Consider the following 13,582-nt stretch of genomic DNA (forward strand, 5'->3'; position numbering starts at 1 on the left):
TTTGACACTTTGCTTTGCCATTGTCATTCATTGTCTTCTGACGTGCCACCTATGCGTTGCCAATGTTTTCCGTTTCTTACTTTGCAAAGCAAAGAGAATGGTAGATGGCGCCAGAGTCTTCTAACAATATTTAATATTAAGCCGCTTGATGATTTATCGTACGACTGTTAGCCTTACGAATGGTTGTTGATTGTGATAAGTTGCCAATTGTTTTTCTTTTCTTACAAAGCAAAGCAAAGAGAATGGTAGATGGCGCCAGAGGTGGGGGTTTCTCCCTTATAACATGTTGGCAATACTTAATCTTAAGCTGCTTGATGATTACAATTGTTAGCCTTAAAATGGTTGTTGTTGTTGTAGCAGTGTCGTACACTGAGACGGCAGCCCTTGCTGGTGAAGGAATCCATCGGGTCAATCCGGTACGAATAACCGGCTGCCCAGGGACTGCCTTAAAAATGGTTGTTGCCTGTTGTTGTGTTGTCGTAGACACAATTTAATGTGGAGGTGGCGATCCTCGTCAAGCTCCTGTATCGCCGCGGGATCAAGGTGGCCAATGGTTATTTAAAGGCGCCAAAAACACGTCTTGTCATATCGAGCATCATAGGCGAGGGCCGGTGCCGTCCGGCCTCTCACTGATACTCTCCGCTCGATACCGCTGATTGTCCGCGACTGCAGTTGCAGCTACTTGGTTTACTGGGGACGTCAATTTCTTCAGGTGCAATGGGTGGCGGTTGTTGACTTTGACCCAAGGACCACATTCCCACGGTAGTAATTCACCGCAGCTGCTACCGTGTCTGCATACATTTTGTCTAGAACCGCTTAATATACCGCTTAGGTTAGGTAAGCTTAAAGGACAAGTGCCTGGCAACTGCAGTTGCCAACCACTTCACTCGGAGACCTCTGGTACACCTGGCACGGGATGACTATGAGCACCAAAAGGGTTGTAACTCTGAGCTCCGATTTGTGTGGTTTTCAACTTCATCATGAGAAGCTCAGCTGGTAGCATTCGGGCGCGTTCACAGGTTGCGGGTAGTGAGATGCTCCATAAATGGAGTAGCTGCAACAGCAGTCGCGGACCACAGCGGTATCGAGGGCAGAGTCTTAGTGAGAGGCCGGGCGGCACCGGCTCTAGCTAAAATACTTAGTGCCTATGATGCTCGAGTTTTTGGCGCCTTAAAATAGCCAATCGGCATAACGTTCCCGCGGCGATCAGTCCTATGGACCGAAAGGATCTTGTTCACCTTTGGAGCTTGAAAAGGATCGCTACCTCCATATGCAAATGTGGCTACAACAACAATCACTGGCCCAAAGTGATCATCCTAGAAAGCAAAGAAATAGGTGAGGAGAGAGAAACGAAAGCCATTAGAAAAATATGAATAGAGACTAAAAAGCCGGCATAGAGATCGAAGAAGTCTCACCGATTAAAGGGCTGTCCCGTCAGCCATCCCAGAACCTTGCAGAATTCCAAAATGACTTGGGGGTCGAGAGACTATAGAGATCTCAGTGAAGCGAAGATGTGTGCCCCATGATCCTACGCCTTCTCCCCGTCATCGCGGGGCACTGGCACAGCAGATGCTTAACCGCTACTAACTCCGCCTCATCCCCACAGACCCTACAAAAATCCTCATCTCCCTGAGCCCATCGCCATGTCAGCGACCCGACATTGCAGTGGCCGGTCATGACTCCCACCAACAATCCAAAAGGTCACTCTTCTCTAGCTCGAGAACAATCAATGTCCTCGTTCCGGTGAATCTCGGCCACAGGGCCTTGGCAACCCTGCAGCCTACAATGCCAGCCCACACCGAGTCAGCACGTTCGTTGTAGTAGGAATCCATCATCCCAAACAGCCAACTCAGGAGGGATTACCATCGGCGTCGCACTTCCAGAGTTCATCCGCGACCCCAACCTGGCCAGCTCGTCAGCCGCTTCGTTACCCGCCATCCCTTGATGATCCGGAACCCAGCACAATCTGACAGCAGGCCTCAAACGCCTTGACATCACGCGACCCGCCGACAGCGCCTTCAGCGTCATCTGACTATCCACGTAAAAAGTGACAGTCTGAGAGAGCCGCCGCTCTTGACTCAGGATCGCATCTAAGGCCTTGAGGATCTCGAAAACCTCTGCCTGAAAGACACTGCACCCGTCCAGACGTCTATGTGACTCTCAAAATCCTAGGAATTCAAAAAAACCTCCAGCCTCGGTGCCTCCATCCGTGAAGAAAGAGGGACCCAAGAATGGCGCCCAGGCCAAAGCTCGTTACCGGGAAGACAAACTCCAGGTCGCTATCGAAGAAAGATCCACGCGGCACACAATCCATTGCGGCGACAATGTCACGCCCCACGCCAGTTGGCGACCCCATCAGTGTAGACAGACGGATTCAAGAAATGACCAAAGCTCGTTCCCCAGGAAGACAAACTCCAGGTCGCCATCGAAGAAAGATCCTCCCATCCGTTATCATACCCTCAACAGCTACAGCGCCTCCGAGAGACATCCGTAACATTGGAAGTCATTGGTCCACTGGCCACAGCCGAGCACCTAGGAAGATGCATTATGGCTAGACGTTCGACTTCCGAGGGTTTCGGGTCCTCGGCTAACAGGCCAAAATCTAGGATAAAATCATAAATGGACCATTGTGAGTGGTGCGTGTTCGCATTGCAACCCAAGATTAGCCGAGTCGTTTGACTATTCCGCGCACAAGTCTCGACACCGCCTCATTCGGAGGGTTCACTGATATGACACTTGATCGAGAGGTTCGTTCTTCAAGTGCTGAACCTCTCGCTCTAGATCATGTAGATCCACCTTAAGACTTCTAGGCGGTGGATGTCTATCTCGAAAGGGAAAATAACACAGATTCGGAATGGTCGGAATCGTTACCCCATCGACTTTCACACAGTTTCTCTTTCACCACAGAAGGATAGTAGATAAACAATTCGCGATAAAAAAAATTACTTACTGGAATGGGCTTTTGAGCTTGACGAGCATCACTATTTTCCCATTCAATTGCGGATAGTACACCATTATGATCCAGCAGAATTTGTCGGACATTTGGTCCGAATTGGACCCAAATAGCCACAAATATGGTCTTATATGGGTTCAATGCCGTAAATCGGGAGATCGACATGTTTGGCAGCTGTATCCATATATGATATGATCCGCATCATATTCGGGGAGAATATTGAGGGGTTTAACATAGCACAATGTACTTAATTTCAGCAAAATCGGATAAAAATTCCCTACTGATGGGTGAAAGGGAGATCGATATTTATGGGGGCAATACCAAAATTGGTCCAACCTAAACCATGCTCGGCATGGATACCTAAAACAGCTCACTGTTTCAGTGAAATCGGGCAATAAATGCGGCTTTTATGGGCCTGACCTTTTAAATCAGGAGATCGATGTATATGGGGGCTACATTAAGACAAATACCGATTTGGATCATATTCGGCACAGATAGCGGGGATCTTAACACAAATTATTGTCTAAATTTTAGCCTAATCAGTTAATGAATTCAGATTTTATTGGTCTAAAACCTTAAATCAGAAGATCAATCTATGTGGGGCCTATATTAAGATATAGTCCGATTTGGACCATATACGGCACAGATGTCGGGCATCTGAACACGTCATTGTAGCAAATTCCAAACAAATCGGATAATAAATAAAGCTTTTGGTAGCTTAAGGCGCTAAATCGCGAGTTCGGCCTATATGGGGGCTATTTCAGCATATAGGCCGATTTGGACCGTACTTGACACAGTTATTGGAAGAATTAACAAACCACTCCGTGCAAAATTTCAGCCAAATCAGACACAAATTGCGGTTTGCAAGAGGACAAGAAGTCAAATCGGGAGATCGGTTTATATGGGAGCTATATCCAAATCTGAACCGATATGGCTCATTTGCAATCCCCAACGACCTACATCAATAGTAAGTACCTGTGCAAAATTTCAAGTGGCTAGCTTTACACGTTCGACCGCTATTGTGATTTCGACAGACGGACGGACGGACGAACATGGCAAGATCAACTCAGATCGTCAAGACGATCAAGAATATATATACTTTATGGGGTCTTAGACGAATATTTCGAGGTGTTACAAACGGAACGACTAGATTAGTATACCCCCATCCTATGGTGGTGGGCATGTCTGTCTGTTAAAATCAGGCTACAGTCTTTAAAAATAGAGATATTGGGCTGAAACTTTGTACAGATTCTTTTTTGGTCTATAGGCTGGTTAAGGCTCCAAGATGGGATATGTCGGACTGTATGTTGATATACCCCCCTTATAGACCGATCCGCCGATTTAGAGTCTTAGGCCCATAAAAGTCACATTTATTATTCATTTTTGCTGAAATTTAGGACAGTGAGTTGCGTTAGGTCACTCAACATCAATTCAGATTTGGATATAGCTGCCATATAGACTGATCTCTCGGTTTAAGGTCTTGGGCCCATAAAATACGCATTTATTGTCCGATGTCGCCGAAATTTGGGGCAATGAGTTGTATTAGAACCTTCAACATCCCTCTTCAATTTAGCCCAGATCGGTCCAGATTTGAATATAGCTGCCATATAGACCGATATCTCGATTTAAGGGCTTGGGCCCATAAAAGGCGTATTTGTTGTCCGATGTCGCCGAAATGTGGGGCAATGAGTTGTGTTAAAACCTTCAGCATCCATTTTCAATTTGGCCCAAATCGATCCAGATTTTAATATAGCTGTCATATAGACCGATCTTTCGATTTAAGGTCTTGGGCCCATAAAAGACGCATTTATTGTCCGATTTCGCCGAAATTTGGGACAGTGACTTATGTAATGCTTTTCGACATCCATGTTGTATATGCTTTAGATCGGTCTATATTGGGATATATTGTAGCTACCAAAAAGACTAATATTTTGTTCTACAAAATTGAACAATGAGTTGTACTTATGTTCGTGATGAAGTTGGTCCAAATCGGACCATATTTCGATATATTGGGTTGCCCACAAAGTAATTGCGGATTTTTCATATAGTCGGCGTTGACAAATTTTTTCACAGCTTGTGACTCTGTAATTGCATTCTTTCTTCTGTTAGTTATCAGCTGTTACTTTTAGCTTGCTTTAGAAAAAAAAGTGCAAAAAAAGTATATTTGATTAAAGTTCATTCTAAGTTTTATTAAAAAAGCATTTACTTTCTTTTAAAAAATCCGCAATATTACCGCAATTGGGCAACCCAATAGCTGCTATAAGGGCATAAATTTTGCATTTTTCACCGGTTTATGATGTAAGATGGTTTACAAATATACCCGCTAAGTTCGGCCGGGCCGAATTTTGGGAATATGGGAGCTATATCTGGTTATAGACCGATTTAGACCGTACTTAGCACAGTTGTTGACAGGCATAACAGAACACTGTGTGCAAAATTTCAGCCAAATCGGATGAAAATTTAGGGTTCCAGGGGCTCCAGAAATCAAATCGAGAGGTCGGTTTATATGGGAGCGAATTGCCGCTTCCAGGGGCTCAAGAAATCAAATTAGAAGATCAGTTTATATGGCAGCAATATCAGGTTATAAACCAATTTGGACGGTACTTGACACGGAACACTATGTGCAAAATTTTAAGCCCAATCGGATGAAAATTTAGGCTTCCAGGGGCTCAAGAAGTCAAATCGGGAGGTCGGTTTATATGGGAGCTATATCAGGTTTTTGACCGATTTAAACCGCACTTGGCACAGTTGTTGGAAGTCACAACGAAACACTAAGTGCAAAATTTCAGAAGTCAAATCGGGAGATCGGTTTTTATGGGAGCTATATCATGTTACAGATCGATTTGGACCATACTTGACGCAGTTGTTAGAAGTTATAACAGAACAATATGTGCAAAATTTCGGTCAATGTGATGTCGGTTGGTCAAAACATGTATTCGAAGCGTCGAAAGAAGCATTCAAGTGCTTGAGATTTCTTTAGCGGTGTAAGAAATATTTCACTACCGCTGATCTTCTTAATATCTACACTACGTATATTAGGCCGAAGATGGAATATAACTCGCACATATGGGCCGGAGTTCCAAAATCATCCTTAGAGCTACTTGACCGTGTCCGGAGGCGGGAGTTGGTGTTGATTGGAGATGGTAGGGTATCCAACTCTATTGTTTCCCTTGAACATCGTCGAAATGTGGTTTGATTTCGACGAAGCGCGCACCGGTTTGTAATCGACTGGCCAGCTGATCGGACCATGCACTACTGAGAGAATTCATTTTTCGTAAAGACGGTTAGTATGTGGAATCGACTTCCGGCGGAAGTTTTTCCCGCTTCTTGCGGCATCCAGAAATTCAAAGCAAGAGCCAATCAACACTACTCCCTCTTTCCCCGTCGTATCCTTAACTATCCGCTCCAACAAACTGCACAGCATATATAGGGGACATCCCCTGTGTGTTGGTTGATTGAAAAAAAAAAACAAGTAAAAAAGGCATTAAGTTCTCACCACCTCGGGTATATATGTAAACCACCTTTTGTCGTAATCCGGTGAAAAATGCATAATTTATGCCCTCATAGCAGCTTTATCGAAATATGGTCCGATTTGGACCAAATTCGACACGGATATTGAGAGGTCTAATAAGTACAAGTCATTGTTCAATATTGTAGAACAAAATATTGGTCTTTTTGGTAGCTATATACAAATATAGACCGATTTGAACCATATGCGACACGGATGTCGAAAAGCCTTACATAAATCACTGTGTCAAAGTTCAGCGAAATCGGATTATAAATCGGTCTATTGGCAGCTATATCGAAATCTGAACCGATCAGGGCCAAATTGAAGAGGGATATCGAAGGGTCTAACACAACTCACTGTCCCAAACTTCGGTGAAATCGAACAATAAATGCGCCTTTTATGGGTCCAAAACCTTAAATCGAGAGATCGGTCTATATGATAGCTATATCGAAATCTGAATCGATCTGGGCCAAATTGCAGTAAGTTGTCGAAGATCCTAACTTAAGTCACTGTCCCAAGTTTCGGCGAAAGCGGACAATAAATTCGCCTTTTGTTGGCCAAAAACCTTATATCGAGAGATCGGTCTATATGACAGCTATATCCATATCTTAACCGATCACAGCCAACTTAAAGAAGAATGTTGAAGGGCCTAACACAACTCACTGTCCCAAAATTTCGGCGACATCGCACAATTAATGCGCTTTTTATGGGCCCAAAACCTTAAATCGAGAGATCGGTTTATATGGCAGTTATATCCAAATCTGGACCGATCTGGGCCAGATTGAAGAAGAACGTCGAAGGGCCTAACATAACTCACTGTCCCAAATTTCAGCAAAATCGGATAATAAATGTGGCTTTGATGGGCATAAGACCCAAAATCGGCGGATCGGTCTATATGGCAGCTATATCCAAATCTGGACCGATCTGGGCCAAATTGAAGAAGAAAAGTCGACAGAGCTAACACAACTCACTGTCCCAAATTTTGGTAAAATCGGACAATAAATGCGTCTTTTATGAGTCCAAGATCTTAAATCGAGAGATCGGTTTATATGGCAGCTATATCCAAATCTGGACCGATCTGGGCCAAATTGAAGAAAGATGTCGAAGGGCCTAACACAACTCACTGTCCCAAATTTCAGCAAAATCAGATAGTAAATGTGGCTTTAATGGGCCTTAGACCCAAAATCGGCGGATCGGTCTATATGGTGGCTATATCAAGATGTAGTCCGATATAGCCCATCTTCGAACTTAACCTGCTAATGGACAAAAAAAGAATCTGTGCAAAGTTTCAGTTCCATATCTCTATTTTTAAAGACTCCAGCGTGATTTCAACGGACAAATGGACGGACGGACAGAATATATATACTTTATAGGTTCGGAAATGGATTTTTCGATATGTTGCAAACGGAATGACAAAATTAATATTCGCCCTTCCTTCGGTGGTGGGTATAAAAATCGGATAAAAATTGCGGCTTGTAAGGGCTCAAGAAGTCAAATTGAGAGATCGGTTTATATGGGAGCTATACCAGGTTATAAACCAATTTGGACTATACTTGGCACATTTGTTGGAAGTCCTAACAGAGCACTATGTGCAAAATTTCAGCCAAATCGGACAAAAGTTGCGGCTTTCAGAGGTTCAAGAAGTCAAATCGGGAAATCGGTTTATATAGGAGCTATATCTAAATTTGAACTGATATGGCCCATTTGCAATCCCCAACGACCTACATTAGTAATAAGCATATTTGCAAAATTTTAAGTGGCTAGCTTTGTGCGTTCTACCGCTATCGTGATTTCGACAGACGGACGGACGGACATGGCTAGATCGAATCAGAATGTCGAGACGATCCAGAATATTTGTACTTTATGGGGTCCCAGATCAATATTTCGAGGTGTTACAAATGGAGTGACTAGATTAGTATACCCCCATCCTATAGTGGTGGGCATAGGTTAATACTACTTTTATAGTATTTGGAGCGCACAACAAGCCGAATACTGGTTTAGGTGTATGCCCATAGTGGCTGGCGTGGGGCGGATAAATATCCGCACTCTCTGTTCAACCTAACCTAAACAAATAAATATTGTTTTGCATTTGATTTCACATAACCCAAAATCTCTAGTTCAACTACCATGTAACACGTTATGCCTTAACTCTTCTAAATACAAAACATAACAGTGGCTGACCGCACTTTGATTAGCTTGAATACATGATGCGCGATGATTCACACAATAATTTATTGAATTTAAAAATAACGCACTCGCTCTACCCGTCACCAATCACATAATTTATAATAATTACGTTTGACATTGTTCGCATCATCGGGATTAACAGTGGAATCAGTGTCTAAATTTTGGTCCATGTCTGGCAGTTGTTCTGGCTTTTGGTCTGAGTTTGGGTCTGGGTGTTGTAGATCTGTGTTTTGGTCTGGAACCGCAGCTGCCTGTTGGGTTAAATTAATGAATGCATGGTTGGACATTTTAATTAACACAAAAAAACAAATTCGCAAATTCACAATTATCACACAACATACCTCAGCTTTGAAGGCAACCACGTATAGACCACACACAATGACTAAAAATAAGAATGACAACAATCTCATCTTGGAATGAATTTGAACGACTGTATCAATGCTGTCCGCAACAATGCTGATTTCTCAAACACTTGTATAGCACTGCATGAGATTTGCAAAATCTTTTGTTATACCCTCCACCATAAGATGGGGGTATACTAATATCGTCATTCTCTTTGTAACTACTCGAAATATTCGTCTGAGACCCCATAAAGTATATATACTCTTGATCGTCGCGACATTTTATGTCGATCTAGCCATGTCCTTCCGTCTGTCCGTCCGTCCGTCAGTCTGTCTGTCGAAAGCACGCTCACTTCCGAAGGAGTAAAGTTAGCCGCATGAAATTTTGCACAAATACTTCTTATTAGTGTAGGTCGGTTGGTATTGTAAATGGGCCATATCGGTCCATGTTTTGATATAGCTGCCATATAAACCGATCTTGGGTCTTGACTTCTGGAGCCTCTAGATTGCGCAATTATTATCCGATTGGAATGAAATTTTGCACGACGTGTTTTGTTATGATGTCCAACAACTGTGCCAAGTATAGTTCAAATCGGTCTATAACCTAATATAGCTGCCATATCAACCGATCTTGGGTCTTGACTTCTCGAGCCTCTAGAGTGCGCAATTCTTATCCGATTTGACTGAATTTTGGCACGACGTGTTTTGTTACGATATCCAACAACTGTGCCAAGTATGGTTCAAATCGGTCCATAACCTGATATAGCTGTCATATAAACCGATCTTGGGTCTTGACTTCTTGAGCCTCTAGAGTGCGCAATTATTATCCGATTGGAATGAAATTTTGCACGACGTGTTTTGTTATGATGTCCAACAACTGTGCCAAGTATAGTTCAAATCGGTCTATAACCTAATATAGCTGCCATATCAACCGATCTTGGGTCTTGACTTCTCGAGCCTCTAGAGTGCGCAATTTTTATCCGATTTGACTGAATTTTGGCACGACGTGTTTTGTTACAATATCCAACAACTGTGCCAAGTATGGTTCAAATCGGTCCATAACCTGATATAGCTGTCATATAAACCGATCTTGGGTCTTGACTTCTTGAGCCTCTAGAGGGCGCAATTCTTATCCGATTGGAATGAAATTTTGCACGACGTGTTTTGTTATGATATCCAACAACTTTACTAAGTATAGTTCAAATCGGTCCATAACCTAATATAGCTGCCATATCAACCGATCTTGGGTCTTGACTTCTTGAGCCTCTAGAGTGCGCAATTCTTATCCGATTGGAATGAAATTTTGCACAACGTGTTTTGTTATGATGTCCAACAACTGTGCCAAGTATGGTTCAAATCGGTTCATAACCTGATATAGCTGCCATATAAAGCGATCTGGGATCTTGACTTCTTGAGCCTCTAGAGGTCGCAATTATTATCCGATTTGTCTGAATTTATGTACTACGGATCCTCTTATGACCAATAACATACGTGTTTATTATGATCTGAATCGGTCTATAGCCCGATACAGCTCCCATATAAATCGATCTCTCTATTTTACTTCTGGAGCCCCCAAAGGGCGCAATTCTTATTCGAATTGGCTGACATTTTACACAGGTCTCCAACATGTAATAATATAATAATAGCAGAGCAAATCTTTTCTTATATCCTTTTTTGCCTAAGAAGAGATGCCGGGGAAGAACTCGGCAAATGCGATCCATGGTGGAGGGTATGTAAGATTCGGCCCGGCCGAACTTAGCACGCTTTTACTTGTTTTACTTATAAATTCAGTTTAGATAAGAGAGTCACATTGAGCCAAACACTGTGTTTGTACTTAGACGATAGACAATCATTTCCTGGAAATCTGATTTCAGTAGCATTAGAACAGGTCGTTGAGAGTGATGGTTACCTTTCTTTTCCTTTTAATGGAAAAAATTTACTTTTTAATTTCTTTAACAATCGGTTTGTGTACAAAATAAAAAACAAACTTTAAATAATAAATTGATTTTCATATAAATGTTCGTCCAAATTAGATTGTAATTTTTTTCGTATTTCTTTGAATCTTCATTTTAAATAAAAAATAAAACAAAAATTCGTTTTGCCAATTTGGATTTATTTTAAACTAGCTGACCCGGGCCCGCTCCGCTGCGCCTTCTTTTACTTTATATGGAACAAAAGTTTCTTTGGAATATTTATTTTCGACAAATAAAGAGCTTTTAAACCCCACATTGCCATTGGTTTCGGGGAGTTTACACGATGAGGCGTTCCCCAAACACGTGGTCCCAAAATTGGTTATCAAATTCGTTTTCGAATTTTAATTGATTTTTATATATAAGACTAGCTGAACCCGGCCTGCTTCGCTGTGACCTTTTACACCATATAAATTATAACTTTCTTTTCAATTACCCTTCTTTGCATTCGCTAAAATACGTATATATTTTGCGGCCATGTTTTTATAAAACTTTTAGACTATTATGGAAGTTTGTCCCAGGGTAGGAGAGTTAAAAAAATAATACCGAAAACAGTCAAAGGTTAGTTCCTATATTTTATTTATTGTATTTAAAGGACAGATAACTTGTCAAAACAGTAGTGAAAAGCATATGATCCCATAAAAACCGATCTCCTAATTTGACTCTTTGAGCCTCTAGAGGGCGCAATTCTTATGCGATTTGGCCAAACATCATTTTAACGACTTCTCCTACGACCTTCCACATACGTATCAAATATGGTCTGAATGGGTCCTTAACCTGATATAGCTCCCATATGAACCGATCTCCCGATTTTAATTCTTGAAGCACTATAAGGCTCAATTCTTATTCAGTTTTGGCTGACATTTTACACAATTACTTTTACTCTAGCAGCAAAACCAAGCATGGTTTGAATCGGTTGATAACTTGAAATAGCTCCAAAAGCTTTGCAATTTTTATCCATTATCCTTTGTTTGCCTATAAAGAAATATCGGGCAAAAAAATTACAATTGAGATCCATGCCCTCTACCATGGATATGTAAGATTCGGCCCGGCCAAACTTTTCACGCTTTTACTTGTTGTCACTCGATTCGTTTGCCAAGTCATTGAGAACAGCTATTTTCCCTTTTAAAAATTAACAATGACATATCGAACGAATAGAATGACAAAACGAAAAAAAAAAATTGTGCTTATCGGCTCGTCACTTGGGCTCGACTATAAAAAGGAGACTTCTTATCGTTGAGCTTAATTTTCAATCAAACCCGCTTCACTACGCTTTCGCTTTCAAAACGTAGAAAAATGCCACCTCTGTTACATAACCTACTGTCCAATAGCTCTGATTCTGTGTACGTTCATTGAGCCTTACCCTCTAACAGTTAAGCCCAAACTTGGATTTTCGCTCTCTACTAAATAAATATGTATCTATGGGGAAATCTGTGGGAAATTTAAAAAATAATACAGCAATCAACCGCAACGAAATTCCTATATATTATTTTTCTTCATTTGCCTTAACAAAGATTAATGCTGCATGATCAATTTTTACCACTCTGCCCCCTCTCTGTTCGTGTTGGCGTCTTCATTCAGTTGATCCATTTGCAAACAGATGGCGCATTCTAAATGTTAGTGCTGCCATCTATAAGAGAAAGGTTTAGATATTAATACCAAAAATGTTAATAAAATAACTTAAAAGTTATCCGTTCCATGTCGTCCCCGATCCTTGCGCAAACACATATAAACGACTGAGAATTTGACATTTCTCCCATCTGTTAGAGCTTTTCTGAACATATCGTTATGAGTCTATAGATTTCCTTTGTCTATACTGCTACTCGCTTGGAGCGGCTTAACGCCTATAATATTGATCGTCAAGTGGTAGTTGTCTATAACTGACTATAGGCTACCTGTTGAATAGTAATAATTTAGTATTTTTAAATCAAATCAAATTGCCATATTAAACGATTCTCAGTGGTAAAGAACTAATTTGCAGTCTTTATATTAGATGCGGTGGCGACAGATCTTAGTAATTTAACCATGTAAAACTTTTAATAATGAAAGTATCGCCCAGCAGCACGTTATTTGGATTTGTCTAATAACGCTCCTTGTCGATGAGCTAAAAGTGGCGGCCACCATGACGTTAAGGTTTGCAACTGCTCCTATCACATTGAACGTCATAACTTTGGAGGTATGGTGGCAGTGTCCTATTAGGTCATTAGAACTGATCAACAGTTTTGTGCTGAGGTGGTCCGCTAGATATATGAGCAGAATAAAGATTTCATATTCGCAGTCCACAAACTTATACTTTGAATTTAACCCCATATTGTCATAATTGGTGTATATAGCCGTTTGGTGGGGGCGTAGGAGAATTGTGCGCCTCACTCCATCTGCTACTTGAGCACATATTTGAACAACGCACTCCACTTGTCGAATCGTAGTCTAGTCCCCAATACATTTCATTTGAGTCCCATATTGATTTTTACGTCAAATATGTTTGTTTGGGAAAGTTTTTGCAGTTGGACGTCCCCTCGCATACTTCATCCCAATTTTTAATACCATATTCGTATTCTACTCCCCAATACCTTTCATTTAATGCCTATATTGTCCCTGTCGGTCCACTTTTGATTTTAAGTGT

The 13,582-nt window shown here is 41.5% G+C and overlaps 1 long non-coding RNA gene across 1 annotated transcript; it reads right to left on the bottom strand.

Moving 5' to 3' along the window:
- Positions 1 to 8,652: 8,652 nt before the first annotated feature.
- On the bottom strand, positions 8,653 to 9,116 carry LOC131994237 (uncharacterized). The gene is made up of 2 exons (XR_009396558.1): positions 8,990 to 9,116; positions 8,653 to 8,899 (listed from the first exon to the last, which is right to left on the bottom strand). It is a non-coding gene; the product is annotated as an uncharacterized LOC131994237 (long non-coding RNA).
- Positions 9,117 to 13,582: the final 4,466 nt, after the last annotated feature.

This window comes from Stomoxys calcitrans, chromosome 1 (assembly GCF_963082655.1).
Source record: "Stomoxys calcitrans chromosome 1, idStoCalc2.1, whole genome shotgun sequence".
Classification (NCBI taxonomy): domain Eukaryota; kingdom Metazoa; phylum Arthropoda; class Insecta; order Diptera; family Muscidae; genus Stomoxys; species Stomoxys calcitrans.